The following is a 16,796-nucleotide window of genomic DNA, read 5'->3' on the forward strand; positions in this document are numbered from 1 at the left end:
TTCATAGAATTCATAGAATATCAGGGTTGGAAGGGACCTCAGGAGGTCATCTAGTCCAACCCCCTGCTCAAAGCAGGCCCAATCCTCAAACAGATTTTTGCCCTAGATCCCTAAATGGCCCCCTCAGGGATTGAACTCACAGCCCTGGGTTTAGCTTCATGGGTTTTTCTATGGGGCTTATCATTGTTGAATCTGACAGATTTTTTCAAAGAGGCGGAGAGGCACCTAGACCCAGTTCCTCGAAGGTATTTAGACACCCACCTCTCATCCATTTCAATGGAACTTAGGCTCCTAAGGAGCTTTGAGGATCTGGGCCCTTGTGGTTCATATTTGGAACTACCTCATTCAGTTGGAACTCACATGGATTACAGAACTAATAATAGTCAGCCTCTCACCTGTAGTTTGAAAATAAGTCTGTACCTTTTGACATTCGCGAGACTTGTGTCCCCATCTGCCTTCAGGACTGTCTGCTTCCATCTGCAGGGCTGTCGATCCAAAACCTTCCATTACAGCAGTTTCTGAGCACACTCAAGACTTCAGATTCTGCTGTTTATTGCTCTGATGCAGAGTAAGCCCTGTGGCAAGTGCTGCTTTCATTGTAAACACAAAGTAATTTTGCCAAGAGACGACCCGAAAGGATATTGAACGTGTCCTCTAGGTTCCATTGCTGGCTACAATCCTATTTCCTTTCTTCACTATAATTTTAGATCTAAGTACTTCAGGGTTTTTCTTTGTTTTGCTTCCCATATTTAATTCCTGACTCATATGCCACAGTACTTTATTGAGCTGATTCCTCCTCCTTCCCCCTCACCATTAATGCTCTGTTCCAGGAACTACTGAATTATTTTACACTTTTGCACAGAGTTTGCTTTGTTACATATTAAACAAGGTGATTAAACAAACTCAGACTCACTCCACAAGACTGAAGTGGATTTGTTGTTCTCTTCAAAAGGATGTGAGATAACTCAGAAAGTGTGTTGTGATGATTGGCGGTTGCCATTCTGGATGGAAAGGTCATAGTTTAGAGGCATTTCAAATAAGTTCTTTAGGTTCAGCTTTATTTACCATTTAAAAGAAGGTGTGATGGGATGGACTAGGCTCGGAGCCCCCTGCTGGAGACCTCATGGCGTTGTCACACCCTGCCCCAGAAAAGGGCAGAGGAGAGAGCCCTCCAAGTGGTCTAGAGCAGCTCTGTGGGAAGCAGCCAATCAGAGAAGCTGCAGGGAACAGCCAATCAGGGCCCAGCAGGCTAGTATAAGAAGAGCTGCAGGGCCAGAGTTGGATCAGTTCCTTGTTGCTGCTGGAGGAGTGTGGCTGGCTGAGGGAGCTAAAGAACCATGGACAGAGCAGTGCTGGCGGAGGCTGTGGGGAATGCCAAATTCTGGGCTGGCTGCTGGGACTCAACCAGGACAAGGCGCTGAGGTAAGGGTGTAGAATGAACTGAGGCTGTAGGGAAGTGGCCTAGGGAATTGTAGCATTGATGCAGTTTATTTAAAGGGACATGGTGGATGGCTGCTATCTATAAGGTCCCTGGGCTGGGACTTGGAGTAGAGGGCAGGCCTGGGTCGTCCCCCCCCCCCACCAGGCACTGGGAAAGTGACCTGGACATTGATACACCCCAGAACAGGAACTGAATGCCTTTAGTGGCCTGTGTGAAGAGTTGGAGCCAGAAAAGGCCCAGAAAGGTGAAGAGTCCCTGGGGAGGGAGCCCTGGGGGATGTGGCCACAAACCAGGGCCAGGACTGATTGAAGAGCAGGGACAACTTGAGGGAGCCCAGAAGGGGCTGAGAGACAGTTCAGACCCAGGTACTGTGATAAGCCCTGCGGGACTGATTGAGGATTGAGCCCAAAGATGGGGCAGCAGATTGAGAGAACCTGAAAGAGGGTGCTGAGATAGGACCCTGCTGGATGTATATCCTGGAAGGAGGTGGGGGTGGTATTTCTATCTCCCATACAGACTGTGTGACTTGACTGGAGGGCTGAGTCACCAAAGAGCCACCACAGAGAGAGCAGGCACATGCACTGAGACAGGGGTGCTCATGAGAGGTGGGTGCACCCCATTACAGAAGGTCACTAGAACAACCTGAGCTGAGTCAGGTGATCTGAGCAGTAATATGGGGAGGAGGAGAAGGATGAACCCTGAGCATTGCTAATATGGTTAAGTACAGAAGCAGTGACTTGAGCTATTAAAACAAGCCTGCAACTCAAATTGTTCAGGCTGTAGCAGTGGGCTTGGGATTCTTGTTCTGACAAGTGACAGGAGAGATCAGTGAGGATACGAGTCTCTGATCTGAGCTAAGCAAAACTGTGCTTTCACTTTCCAAAATGTCGCAAAAATTAAATCAACACCTGCCCACTGTTAGGAGAGGGTGAACTGAGATTGTTTCCTATTGTCAATGCAGAAAATGAAGAAAATTGATGCAGTTTAGTTTAGTCTGTAAAGTCTAGGTTGGCTGTACCACACCAAAAGGAAGCCACTGATAAAGTCTTCCTGCTGTGGTTTGATTAAGGCTTGGCTGTACTATGAGAGGTGCCCTTCATGTGTTTGATTCTATTCATCAAATTACAAAAAGTGATATTTTCCCAAATGAGTAATAGCCCATGGAGACCAAAAGGAACACTTGCAAGGACTTCAGTGGGCTTTGGATCAGTTGTTAGAAGCCAACAAATTCAGCCCAGCCCTAACTTGACCTCCTTTATTGCACCCACAATTCTGCAGACACAATGTTGTAGCCTGAAATTATTTGCAACTATAGACAAGAAAGGGGCTTGACAATCTGATTCTGTTGGCCAAATTCACCCTCTCACAACTCAGTGGCATTACAAGAGGGAGGAGTTTAGCCCACTGTATGTTGATTACTTTAATTGCTTGCTGTCCAGCCAACTTGTCTGTCCTGGTTTTAACTTTTTTGTTCAGGGGATTCCCTTGTCAAAAGCATATTGCAAAACTTATATTTTTTTCACTACGCTGTGTAGAGGCTGAATCTGGATAGGATCTTGGAGATGTATTTCTATTCCTTCTGATTGTTGTTGTCTCTGTGATTCACTCCCAGTGAAGAGGTGCAAAGTTTGAAGGTACATCTACACTTGGAGCTAGGGGTGTGATTTCACAGCTGGCATAGACACACTCGTGTGAGCTCCCATTGAGCTAGTGATAATCACGTCCAGACCCCTGCACTGAGGCAAGATAAAGTAAAACTAGATTTTTCCCTGATGGATGTTTGTCCAACCTGTTCTTAACAATGTCCAACAATGGGATTCTACAACCTCCCTTGGAGCCAGTTCCAGAGCTCAACTACCCTTGTATCAGAAAGATTGTCCCAATATCTAACTTGGATCTCTTGCTGCAGATTAAGCCCATTACTACTTGTCCTACCTTCAGTGGACATGGAAAACAATTGATTATTGTCCTCTTTATAACAGCCCTTAACATATTGGAAGAACATCCAGTCCCTGCTCAGTCTTTTCTTAAGACTAAACTTGCCTGGGGTTTTAACCTTTCTTCATAGGTCAGGTTTTCTTAACCTTTTATTATGTTGCTTTCTCTGGGCTCTCTTCAATTTGTCCACATCTTTCCTAAAATGTGGCCCAGCACTGGACAGTACTCCAGCTGAGGCCTTATCAGTAGAGTCGAATAGTTACTGCTCATGTCTGTTATTAAATCTCAGAATATTAGTCTTTTTTGCAGACTATACCCCCATATACTCCTCTATACTGATAGTCCTATCATGAGACTGATCCCATCAAAAGAGTAGTGTAGCCATGGTAGCATGGGCAGTGGTGACCTGGGCTAGCTGCCCTGAGTATGTATCCACTCAAGTTGCCCAGCAACCAGCTAGGACTCATGTCTCATGATGGAAAATGTGCTGTCTTCAGTGGAGCTGGGTAAATAATTGTTTTTTTTCAGTTTGGCCACCAAAAAAATATCCTTTTGGGTCAAAGAAAGTTTTTGTTTTCAGGATCTTTGTTTAGTTAAAGCCAGCTACATTTCTAAATGTTTCAAAATGAAACATTTTAATGTTTCTGGATTTTATTCCCATTTTTTTTTCAGGTGGATCTGTTAGCTGAAATTGACCTAAATTTGCAAACAATCTTGGGTAACATAATGCTTCCTACCTCAATTCTACAGTCACTCATCTTAACACCTACTAAACTGTTTGCATTACACTGGCATGAAAAATAATTGGGAAATGCATTTCTGACCAGAGTAGGTCTAAATTTTTCATTGAAAAACATGTTGATGAAAAAATGGCCTGTTCCTAAATGAAAATTTCCCTGGACCCTTTCATTTCTTTCAAAAAGTTCTCACTTTTGGATGCAAAAACAAAGGAGTTTTTTGGGTTTTTTTTCCCCCTGGATTTTCCAGTTGGGTTTTTGTTCCCACCTTCTTTATTTTCACCACTGGAAGAGGGAAAGTGGGAGGAAAGGGGGAAAGATGGAAAAATGAGGAGAAAACTAAAGTTTGGTTTTTTCATTGAAAATTTATTTTACAAACATTTCAAACAATTATATTGAAACGCCTCATAAAATACTTACCACTTTTGGACCCATTCTAGACCAGACTATTTCATGGAATTTGTTAATTTTGTGGTCAGAACACATTCAAACATTTGTACTCCTGCCAAAGCATCCTAATTTGATTTTTTTTTTGACCTCCTGTAATCTGGAGCATGGATTAAGTGAATGGGTTATTGACCTTCTAGTTCAGTGGCAGTAACAATAGATGGTGCTAGTACTGGGTGGCCTCTTGTTCTTTGAGATCTCAGACTAAGATTCAAGAAGAAGGTCCATGTTACTCACTAGTGAAGGGACACAAACTACCATTGATGCTTGACACCATAGTGACTCAGCTGCTGCAGCTCTCTTCATGAAGAGAATATCAGTCCACCGGTTAAAGAATAGGAAGTATTAGTCTGTCTTTGCCACAGAAGGGTGGATATTGGTGTTCTCCAGATTTGTGCTGCAACCTAGTAAAAGACAACATATTTATCTCCTTGGAGGGAGCCAAGATTTTCTAACCCACTTTTCCTCAGAGGCAGCTTTCCCCTGTGCCTAATTTAATACTCATGTGCCTAGTTAATTGGAAATAAGGAAAGAGATAAAACTCAGAATGACTTAATGCAGTTTTATGAAGTACTTAGTCTGCATATCTAATGTAGGGCAATAAGATGAGACTAGAAACACATAGTCACACACCCCTGTCTCTGCTAATACTTTTTTTGGAATATAAAACTATGGTTGCAGGGTCAAGCCTTCAACTGTTAGGGGAAAAATAGTATGTGACCATGTAATTAAAGGCTGTATCATAATGCATATGCACAATGGTGTGCAGCAGGGCAAATTAAGGCTCTACTGTGCACCCTTAATTCTAGCATTTCTAACTTTTGAGTGCTTGGCCTTGTAACCATAATATTCTTTTAACATAGTAGTTAGTGCATAATTTCTTTTTTAAACTTAAAAATTGAAGAAAAAGAATCAGGGATGGGGTCCTTAGATCCACAACACACTCCACTAGCACTTGAGCTAATAAAATAACTGGTAGCAGACTACAGTAAAAACTGTGTTATCCAGCACTTTACCGGCTGGGAAGCTCTCTAAACCAACATTTCTGATTTTCATTGAAAGTCGCGTTTATAGTCTAGTTGGTGTAGGGCCGGCAGGCTCCCTATCTGGCTCCACATGGCTCCCTGGAAGCAGCGACATGTCCCTGCCACTCCTAGGCAGTGGAATGGCCACAGGCTCTCCATGCACTGCCCCCATCCTGCTCCACAGCTCCCATCGTCCGGGAACCGCAGCCCATGGGAGCTGCGGGGGCAGCGCCTGTGGGCAGAGGCAGTGCACAGAGCTGCCTGGCCCTGCCTCTGGCTAGGAGCAGCAGGGACATGTTGCCGCCTGAGGTGAGTGCTGCCCAGATGCAGCACCTCCTCCCACACCCCAACCCCCTGCCCTGAGCCCCCTCCCGCACCCAAACACACTTCCTCTTAGTTAACTGGAATTTTTGACTTACCAGCACCTCCCCCCCCCGCATTTTCCCAACATGCCGGATAACAAAGCTTTTCCTGTAGAAGGCTGTCTATGGGGACCCCTCACAAGACGGGATGAAATACACACTTGGCCAAAAGGGTTTCACAGCCGTTCACTAGAGATCAATGGAAGGTGAGACTTGCTTCAGTTCTAGGTGCTGTAGCGGTGACAGACCGTTCTGCTTCCATCTTCCACTCCACTTCTGACCCTGTCCCCTTCCCTAGAGCTATCCTGTAAACCCCTTGCTCAGGTGGATGAATTTACTCATGGAAGTGCTAAGCAGCCAGATATTAGACGGTATTTAGGCACTTAAATACCTTTCAAAATCTTGCCTCAAGTGATGGCTAAATTAGGGCCCAATGCATAAGAATAATTTTAACGATATAACATTGCCTATAGTAGACAGAATAATGGATACTCCATGTTGCCTGCTTAAAATATTCAATAACCATGAATCCGGGCCCCAAGAATCAAGAGATTGACATCAAATCCTTGAGTTCATTAATAAAAAAACATTTGTGGGGGGGTTTCAATTAGCATTCTGCTGTCTGAACCTTTTACAGTGCATTTGAGTAGTATGTTCAAGCTTTACTTTGCAACCACGAAAGCTGGAAACTTACACTTTTTTTTCTCTTTTAAATGAAAATAGAGATTCTCACGTAATCACATGATTCCAGAACCTGGGGCTTCAAGAAAAGAAAAAGGTATCGGACTTATTATCAATTTGCCAGAGTTGGCAACGCTGCCTTTTGCCCCGCAGTTTGTTTGGGGATTGGGTGTGTGCACATGCGTGTGTAAGAAAGTAGCTCCTTGTCTTCATTACAAGAAGGCCTTGGAGAAACAGATGTTTTTGCAGTGTGTTCTGAAAACAGTTAGACTTGGACTTGTTTCCTCTAATGTCATTTCACACTTGAGAGCCTTTGAGTGAAAATACCTTATCTCTAGCTCTCTTGAGCTTCATTCTGGACACTAACTACCTACCCCATAGAGGGCTTGAGAATTAATATCAGGGTCTTGAACTGGCACTAGGCACTAGAAATGCTAGAGTGCAAAATGCCAAAACCATGTGGTGTTGGAGGTTTGCTGGGCATTATGATAACCAATCTCACTAGAAAATCACAAACCTTCTCACCGTCTTGGCAATGGGAGGAACTGATTCTCCAACATTTTCAATGTAGAAATGTACAACGATCATCTCTTTATCTGTTGGGGAAACTAAACAGATACTGTAGAACAAGTTCTTGCCGTTTCCATGGTTGTAAGGTTTTACACTCATGCTGCCAGGGCCTATAATGAAACAAAATGGTTATCTAGTCTATAAGAAACATGTTCAAAACTCACTGAATGCATTGGTCAATTAATGCACTCATGGGTTATTCAACCAGACTTGTAAACTAGGATAATAGGAAAAAATACTAGTAGACTAATTCATTTTGGGGGGGGGGGGGACAGCAGCAAAATCCAGCAACTCAAGTGGTTCAGATAACACTTTTCACCCATCATGTGTGATCTGTATTTCCCATCCATTTCTGGGATAAGATACATTTACATTGATACGCAAGATCGTTAATATGAAGTTCTCTCCCAAAAAATCAAAGATGACTACTGTGACTTTGTGCCGTCTATATGGTTTTATAAAAACATTATGTCAAGTATCAGAGGGGTAGCCGTGTTAGTCTGGTTCTGTAGAAGCAGCAAAGAATCCTGTGGCACCTTATAGACTAACAGACGGTTTGCAGCATGAGCTTTCGTGGGTGAATACCCACTTCTTCATCCGAATGCACTTGCATCCGAAGAAGTGGGTATTCACCCACGAAAGCTCATGTTGCAAACCGTCTGTTAGTCTATAAGGTGCCACAGGATTCTTTGCTGCTTCTAAAAACATTATATTCACTTACCACCATATAACTGGAATATGCTTCATGCAAAAGGTCTCCTGTAAGGTATCATTACAAAGCTTATAATCTACTGGATGTGATCATCCTATTTGTATACATGTATCACTCCTGTATCTGGGGCTAGAAATATAAAATATAACTGAGGGCCTATTGTAATTATGGAAAGTGTGGGCCATTAATGGTGGTTTGGAATCTTAATGGCTCCCATCAACCAGGACAATTGACTGGGGCTCTGTTTGCAGGCAGGCCTTCCTGTGAGTCAGGCTGGGGGGAATGAAGACTTGGGGTCTTACAGTGACATGTGCTCATGTCACCTGAACTGGAATCCATCTTTAACCTGGTGCTTTTCCAGTGGGGGGGGGTGGAAACCTAGAGAGACAAAGGATTCCCGTCTTATGAAAAAAGATATATAAAGGGGTGGAACAGAACAAAGTAGGAGAATCCCCAAGCTACCACCTGAGCTGGAACAAGAGCTGTACCAGGGGAAAGAATTGTGCCCAGGCCTGGAAGGGGTCCAGTCTGAGAAAAAACTTACTGAAACATCTCTGAGGGTGAGATTAGCTGTATTCAGTTTGATTAGACATAGATTTGCACATTTTATTTTGCTTGGTGACTTACTCTGTTCTGTCTGCTACTACTTGGAACTACTTAAATCCTACTTTCTGTATTTAATAAAATCACTTTTTACTTATTAATTAACTCAGAGTATGTATTAATACCTGGGGGAGCAAACAACTGTGCATATTTCTCTATCAGTGTTATAGAGGGTGAACAATTTATGAGTTTACCCTGCATAAGCTTTATACAGGGTAAAATGGACTTATTTGGGTTTAGACTCCATTGGGAGTTGGGCATCTGAGTGCTAAAGACAAGCACACTTCTGTGAGCTGCTTTCAGGTAAACCTGCAGTTTTGGGGCAAGTAAGTCAGACCCTGGGTCTTTGTTGGAGCAGACGGGAGTGTCTGGCTCAGCAAGACAGGGTGCTGGGGCCCCGAGCTAGCAGGGAAAACAGGAGCAGAGGTAGTCTGGGCCCATCAATGGCAGCTCCCAAGGGGGTTTTCTGTGATCCAACCCGTCTCACATACATTTTCAGGGCCAGCCATGCCAAATTCCGCTGCTCATAGCCTAATTCAAAATGGAAATATCTGTGGCCCAAACCTTTTCTTTCTCTCTCCTTCACTGAAGGAATGTTGCAGAAGGAACTATTCCATAAGGGTGTACAGGCAGTGGTGAAACACTTGTGTTCAGGTTGAATTTTTTAAAAATTATAAAGGGTAGATTGTAGGAAAGGCACGGCAGAGATGCCTGTGACATAACCAGGTTATGGGTAACATTGGCTATAGCAGTTTTGAGTAGGTCTGCAAAACAAATTTTCACTACCCTTCAACTGCAACGGGTCCTTGTCCATCATGATCTCAAAAGTAGGCACGCAGCCAGCCTGAGAATCTTTGGGAAAGGCTAGCCAAATAATTCATTGGGGCAACCCCGGAGTGGGAGGTAGGGACAGCACAGGGTCTTTGAGTCACCACCTGCCTCTGGCTGCAGAAATGAAGCCCAGATGTTTATACCAAAGTCAGGGCGTAGATGCCAACATTTGAAAGAACTTTTCAAGAGAATTCTCCATATAAATTGGGAGCTTGGGGACCAATAAACACCAGCCTGTGCAGACTCCTATGCTCTGGTGAATTTTAGCACTTGTTTTAGAACTCTATTTTCCCCCTCCCACCATGAGTTTGCCTGGTCTGCTCAGACTATGAGCTATAAAGGGCAAGCACTCTGATTCTGTGTATATAGGGTACCTAGAAATATGGGGCCCTGATCGGCTGAAGCATCTAGGTGCTATTGTAATACAAATTTAATTTATCATAACTTCCCTGAGTCGAAGATGGGTCAGTATTATCATCCCATTTGTATAGGTGGTAAATTGAAGACAGGCAGGTTAAGTGACTTGATTAAGGCCCCTGAAGCTCTGTCACAGCTAGGCTTAGAATGCAGGAGTGCCTAGCTCTCAGTCTTGGTTTACTCCATCAGATGATATTCCCTCTTGCATTCTCCCCACTCAGCATGAGGCATCCCTTCCTTTTGTTTTTCACAAGCACTGGGCGATGGCACTAAAGCATTTAACTTTTGAAATTAACTGACCTTTAAATACGATTTTTAAAGAGTCTCCTCCAAAATTGCATTCCAGTCCAACACTCATAATAATGCAGCTTTTCTGCCTTAAACATATGGGCTTTTCTGGAGTGCACTGATATCAAAGTGACTTTAGCCCTAGCAGCAACCACATTTGAGAAGCCCAGCAAACCTCCTTTAATCAGAAGCTCATTATATGTGGAGGAAAAATGGATATTGCTAATTTACAAAATAGGCCTCTTTTTGGCTTCCCTTTTGTTTGTCATGGTGACAGATGTGCTGTCTGCCTCCAACAACAGACAAGCTTTTCTTGAGGGTTGAGGCCTGAGGATTTACAAAAATGAAATCTGGCTGAAATTATATTGCTTTTTGCCTGTTGACACACTCTAATGATCTATATCAGAAATATTCAGTAGCCTCTGCTTCAGAGGAAGAAACCAGAAGCACAGGAGCATGACTATAGCAGGTAAAATAAATATCTTTTTAGATAAGCTGCAGATATTCCCAACACCTTTTTTTTCTTTGACTAGTTGGCAGGCAGGTATAGTTGCTACACATCCTTTTGATACTGAACAATTTTTACTGCAGATTATGGTGGAGGGAGTTAGGGACTGGATGTGAAGCTGGGACTGGGGGCTAGTGGGGGGGGGGAGTGGGAGAGAGGTCAGATAAGAAGCTTGGAGGGGTCGGGGGTGGGATTGGGACTGGCTGACAGAGGTGATGCTAGCCCATTGGTGGCTCTAAGCACAAATATTTACCCTTCACCCACCCCGTAAAAATACTAATTGCATTATTTCCACAAAAGAAAGAAATGCACCAACACATGAATAGTTTTGTTAAAAAGGCCACCTTAAGGAAAAGTAACAGTATAATACTAAATCCATCTAACCCGTAACTCAGGATAGACTCTCCTCAGCCTGCCCCTAGGATTCAGCTGCAAGGAGGATGGAGGGTACCAAAAGGGAGGAGCTCAGCCCACGAAGAACACCAGGTCTTCCCCTTTCCCACAAGCACAAGACCCATCAGTAAAATCCCAGGTCTCTTACTTCTGGAAACTGTCCTTTTATTCTCTTCACTGCACTGGAAACTAGCTGCAAGTTTCACCCTTACCAAGTATAATAAATTATTAAATCCTATTTCTACTTAACTGCAGCTCCAGGATGCTGCAAGGAAGGTGTGGGGTGCAGGGGAGGGGAGATTCCCCAGGCCTCTGATAATTTGGCCCCATGAGGAAAAAATTATTTCCTGATCTCAAAATTAGGCAATTTATAGATGCTGCAGATCTGACCAAACAAAGCTCCAAAGCCACCAATACACGGCGGGGGAGGATGAGGCTGTTCAAGTGGAGCAAAAAGAGGCTCCCATGGCCTGGACTGGAGTTTAAATTAATGAAAGTTGGGCAGGGGTGAGGGACCAATCAGCTCCCTTCCTCCCCAGGCTAGCCAATGGGTGGCTGGAGACTCTGAAGGGGCGGGGCAGCCCTGTGTCCCCACAACATGCATTCTCCTTCCCTGTCTCATCAAGTTTCTCACCAGTTGAGGCAGGCAGATGGCATTTTATTACAAAAATTAATGCTGCCCCAATGCTGGGACGAGCCGACCATGGGCCCACTTACTCCTGTGGGAGTCCTATTGACTTCAATGACTGGCTTTCGGGATCATATCCTAAAGTGGGGCTCAAACAGTCCCCCAATAAGTGTGGGTTTTTTTAATGACTGCATGAATCCGAATTGACCTAAAAGGGGAGCTAGTCAAAAGTCAGCTTTACACTTCTAGTCTACCACCAAGCTTTTTCTTCTTCCTACATATTTGGGGTCCTAAACAATTAAGTCTTTATGCCATCTATTTCTTTTGGCCTCCTACACAAAAACATACTTCCAAGCAATAGTCCAGCTGCTTCTCTAGGCTGAGGATGGATTGGGAGGGGAAGCAATACTTTCCTTTGGATGTTTCACTGCAGCGAGAGTGCTAACAGCAAGACTTCACTTAAAATGACCTGAGAGGCAGTGCTGTGCTCTGGCATAGGCATCTGAACCAGGAATTGCATTAAAACTTGAAGGGGAGAAGATTGCTACAAAGGCAGCCAAAACCTGCAAAAACCCATATTTTCCCTTTACTAGGCAATCTATTGGGACAGTCAAGGAAGGCTAATTCAAAGGGTGTCCATTCCTGGTCATAGTTGGAGGAGCTTTATAGAGACAAGAGCCTGTGCTAGGAACATTAAGGAGTTGCCAAAGTTCTCTTGCTGATTGCTCACCCAACCACTTTCCTTTAAGTACCTAAATCAATGACTGGATTTTCAAGTAAGCTCAGCCCCTAGCAGCTCCCGCTGTTTTCAGTGGTGGCTACTGGATGCTGGGCCCTTTTCAAAAGCTGGCCACTCCATCTAGGTGCCTAAATGGGATCTGAGTTTGTTTTGAAAATCTGGCCCTACACCTTTGAAATATGATCACTTGGAATATTGTACACTATGGTGGGCAAGACATTCATCTGTCCTGCATTCCATTCCTGTAGTGTTTCATTTTTATCATATTTACCCTGGGTAAATTGCAATGAAGCTTTAAACAGACAGATGAAAGGGTTACAAATAAGGCCAAACCCATTTTCTTTAGGAGCAGTAAATATACATTTTCATGCAAGTGAGCAGATAAAGAACAGCCTATTGGACTCTCTAATATTTTAGCCTTGTCATATCATCAGCATCATCAGCTTTCCAAGATAATTACGTTGTGTGGAATAATCACTATAGAATAAACTAACCAGGCCTAAGATAGTTCATCTCCAGGGGTGTTCATTTTTCAGTGGTGTGAATGTTGGTTTTAATCAACGGGTCTGTGCCACAAGATAAATTCCACTATCCTGATGTGGTGTAGGATTGGGGCCTGTTTCAGTTTAACAACCATCTGGAATGATCAGAAAAAGCTACTATAATACTGCTGCAAAGAAAAGGATTCATACTTTGCATGCACACATTATACATTATGGCTGACATTTTCAAAGCTACTGGAAGGGATTTGGATGGTTGATTCCCATTAATTTTAACGAGAATTGGGTGTCCAACTTCCTTTGGCCTTGAAAATCTTAGCCTCAAAATACAGGGCCTGATATAAAGCCCATTGAAGTCAACGCAAATTTATTTCAGTAGGTGTTTGATTAAGCCCATTAAGATAAAAGGCATAAAAGTGTGGAGGACACTTACAACTGAATATCCAGACATTCATACCTTTGGGTGGGGTTTTTTGTTTTGTTTGTTTTTTGTTAATCTTTGGGTTTTTACCTTAATTTCCTAGCTTCCAAGTCTTTGACTTGTTATGATTATAATGTTCTATTAAAGAGATCGCTTACTTCAGAAAACTGTCTACAATACTCCTTGAAGGATTTGTGAAGGGAAAGCCATCTATATAATGTAAGTACAAGCAAAGGAAGTACAGTGAGAGCAAGACAAGCTTCCACCCCACTTCTCTAGTGTCTCAGTCTGAGAGGGATCATTCCTAGAAGTGAGTGGGTAATGAGCTCAAACTTCATGCCCAATGAATTCTTGGTTTCTCTCTTCAGTGTCTCAAGTCAGACACCTAAGTCCTGATTTTAAAAGGAGCTGATGATTCACAGTTCCCATTAGTCTCAGTTGGACTTGCAGATGTAAGTCTGCACAATGCATCTGCAAGTCCAAGGTCTAGATATCTCGCATGGGGCATCCAATACTGAGGCCCCCAAATCAGTGGACACATTTGAAAATGCCATCTTCAGTGATTTAGTTTGTGGCACAGTCAGGAAAAAGCCCCAGATCTTCCTGCTTTCAGTTCCATATATAAAGCATGGTCCTATCCTTCCTCTCTGATTGCCAGAAAATTCTCCTCTAGCACAAATGACCAAATCAAGACAGGTTGATTCAGTTGTGGCAAAGATCTTGTGAAGAGGAGATGATTAAAATCAAGCTGCTAATAGAAAACAATTCACAACCTTAATCACAATCCCTTCCATAACAAATAGAGTATTAAGGGCTGGACAATTATTCTCTTAAGGGAAGGGAAGGGGGCTACTTTGGAAATAAGATGCTATTCAGTGTGAGTAAGGGGTGGCAGAATCTAATAAATATGCTCAGTAAATTTCACTGGGAATTGGACACACCTCCTATTAGCATCAATGGTTTTCATGTGCCAAATCTCAATCGTATCTTGTTAAAATGTATGTCTTACATAATCCACTAACACAGAGCAGAAAAGTGAAATGTCACTTTTTCTGCATCCCTCTTGCCTATCAGCTAAACAACAGAAGTACTGAACGTGATCTCGATCTAAAGTCCTGCATGTGGAGAGTTTCTTGATGCTGTACTCTAGAGGCAGAGCTTGCTAAAATGCATATGAAAGCTGATGATAGTTGTGTCTGTCCCCTTTTCTCCCCCCCACCCCCGAATTCAATAAAAAAATCTGCTGAGAGCACCGGTAAAGGCTATGAAACACACTGTCCTTTTACCTCATAGAAAATTGGCTTGGGAGCAGCTAGCACTTGGATCTGAACTGAAATGAATGGCTTTAAGTTCCCCGCCCCTTTGCAGAACCTCATGACCAATGCCACAGTTTCCACGAAGCTCATTGTTCTCTAGTGATATTTATAACAATAGGATTATTAATACATTTCCAGTATTTTTCCCTATCAGCCCCAATTGCAAAGTGAGTGGGGACGGCAAGGTGTAACTACAACTGCAAGCCAGTGCACCATTCGTTTGTTATCCCATCACAGGGTACACTGTATGCAGGGCAAGCCTAGGCTAGCACATCCCTGCTCCAAGCTTTGGCCCTTCTAAAGGCAAGTGTTCTGGGAAGTGTAGTCCCTAGAGGTTGTGACTATGGGCTGGAAGCAGGGCTGCTGGGAGTGGGGGAAAGGACCAGGCTATAAAAGCCTGTGACTTGAAGCCATGAGAGACTTGGGAGAGTAATGAGTGTCTCTCCATGCTCATTAGGGAGGAGACCTTAGAAAGGGGCTGTGGCCAAAAGTCTCAAAGCCTAGAGGTGGCACAAAGGTGGAAGCAGCTGCAGCAGGCAGGTAAGTAGGAATTGGTGGAGCTTCTCTGTGGAGCTGAAACCAGGGAAGGGATTTGGTGAGGCACTGGTGGGAGAAGGCCCTAAACGGAGGGAGACAGGCACTGTAGTGAAGCAGCCCAGTGAAGCAATGCTGTTTGAAGGTGGACAGCTGCTTTGTGATAGGATCTCCAGAAGCCTGGAATGGAGGGGAGGAGAGGGAAGTTGGAGCTCCCCTATGGCATCTCCTAATGGTGGTGGTGCAAACCCCTGCAAGTGAGGAGCAAAGGCAGCCATGGCTCAGGAAAGGTGAAGTGTTTTCACACAAGGGTAGAGGAGGAGGTAGTCCAGCCCCCAGGGAAGGGCTGTGACCCAGCCAAGAGGCTGAGTGAAAGGATTCCAGTTTGTTCATTTTGTTTGGCCTTTTGTTTGGGCGTTTTGCTCACCTTGGAATGGGGAGAGCTTTTCATATGATTGGGCGACCAAGGCTCCAATACACCAGCTCACCCTACCAGCTTGAGGAAAATCCTTTCTGAGGTGAAATGGAAGCATGTCTTTAGGCCAGATGGGTAAGATGTCTTTGACAACTACCAAGAGGCCCAAAACTGTCTGAGGGTGCTTTTATGCTAGGTACTGTACAGATATAGCAGGGGATATTCCTTGCCCTGAAGATCTTACCATCTTGCAACCAAAAATATAGGGCTTATAGTGTTTGGAAACTTCTATTTTAATTTTAAACTTAAATTGACACTTACTGAAGAGAATCAGCAGTTTAAACAACTGACCTACTGGGAGGTCCAACTCCTTCCAAGGTGTAATCACACCATGTAGTTCTGTTTTCACTGGTGTGGTTATGATGACTAGGAGTATGCTTGACATAGAATAATAAAGGTGGTATCTTCCTCAGTACAGTAAGATGACTTATCTGTACATAGCACGGGAATATCTGAGTCACTTCATCTTGGACCACAAAAGTCAATGAGTTTTGCCACTGACTTGAATGGGAGTAGGATTGGCCCCATGCAAGTATAGTATGGACCAAGTTCTGTTCTTCATTGTACCAGTTCAATGAAATTACTGTGAGTTTGGAGTCAATGGAATTGTGCTGGGTTTTACACCAGTAAGAACTACAGTATGCATCAGTCAATAAAGACTTAAATGAAAGGCTTAGGATCAATTCAGTAAGGTTAATAGTAGTACCTCCCAAGCAGTGATGCTGTGACCAGCTAGGGCTTTCACTTGTCACTATACTGTGTGTCTTGGCTGCTTATAATGACACCAGGGCTTGAAATCAAACCCCTGCTCCAAAAACACAGTCCTCTACCACTTCAGCTATAGGACCCTTCCTTTAGTTGGTAGCAATATAAATCCTATCACAAGTACAACTTTTACTCCAGCCAGTGTAGGGCAATAGTGCACATGCATACTAGCCAGTTGATGATAATACGATACCCAAACTTTCCATCAATCAATAGAATAACATCTAAATATCTATCTACACTATACCCCATTCCTCCAGATGGCAGAAGTGGCTCACAGTTACATGATGGTTTTTTGTCCTAGTAGGGGTTACATCAGACTAATCCCTTGGACATCTCTAGGCTGACAGTTCATAGCCTTTATTAGGCTACCAATGCTGCCTTCTGGGAAAAAAGCAGAGACTGGATACCTCCACTGAGGGCAACCATTGAATTTCAGTGAGGCCAGACTTCATTCCCTCAAGG

General features: G+C 43.6%; 1 protein-coding gene across 1 annotated transcript in view; it reads left to right on the forward strand.

Moving 5' to 3' along the window:
• Positions 1-1,327: 1,327 nt before the first annotated feature.
• Positions 1,328-16,796, forward strand: part of PAK5 (p21 (RAC1) activated kinase 5) — a 238,303-nt gene continuing 222,834 nt past the window's right edge. The window contains exon 1 of the mRNA XM_045008379.1: positions 1,328-1,422. The gene's annotated coding sequence lies outside the window, so the exon portion shown is untranslated. The remainder of the gene's footprint in view (positions 1,423-16,796) is intronic.

This window comes from Mauremys mutica, chromosome 3, assembly GCF_020497125.1.
Source record: "Mauremys mutica isolate MM-2020 ecotype Southern chromosome 3, ASM2049712v1, whole genome shotgun sequence".
In the NCBI taxonomy this organism is placed as follows: domain Eukaryota; kingdom Metazoa; phylum Chordata; order Testudines; family Geoemydidae; genus Mauremys; species Mauremys mutica.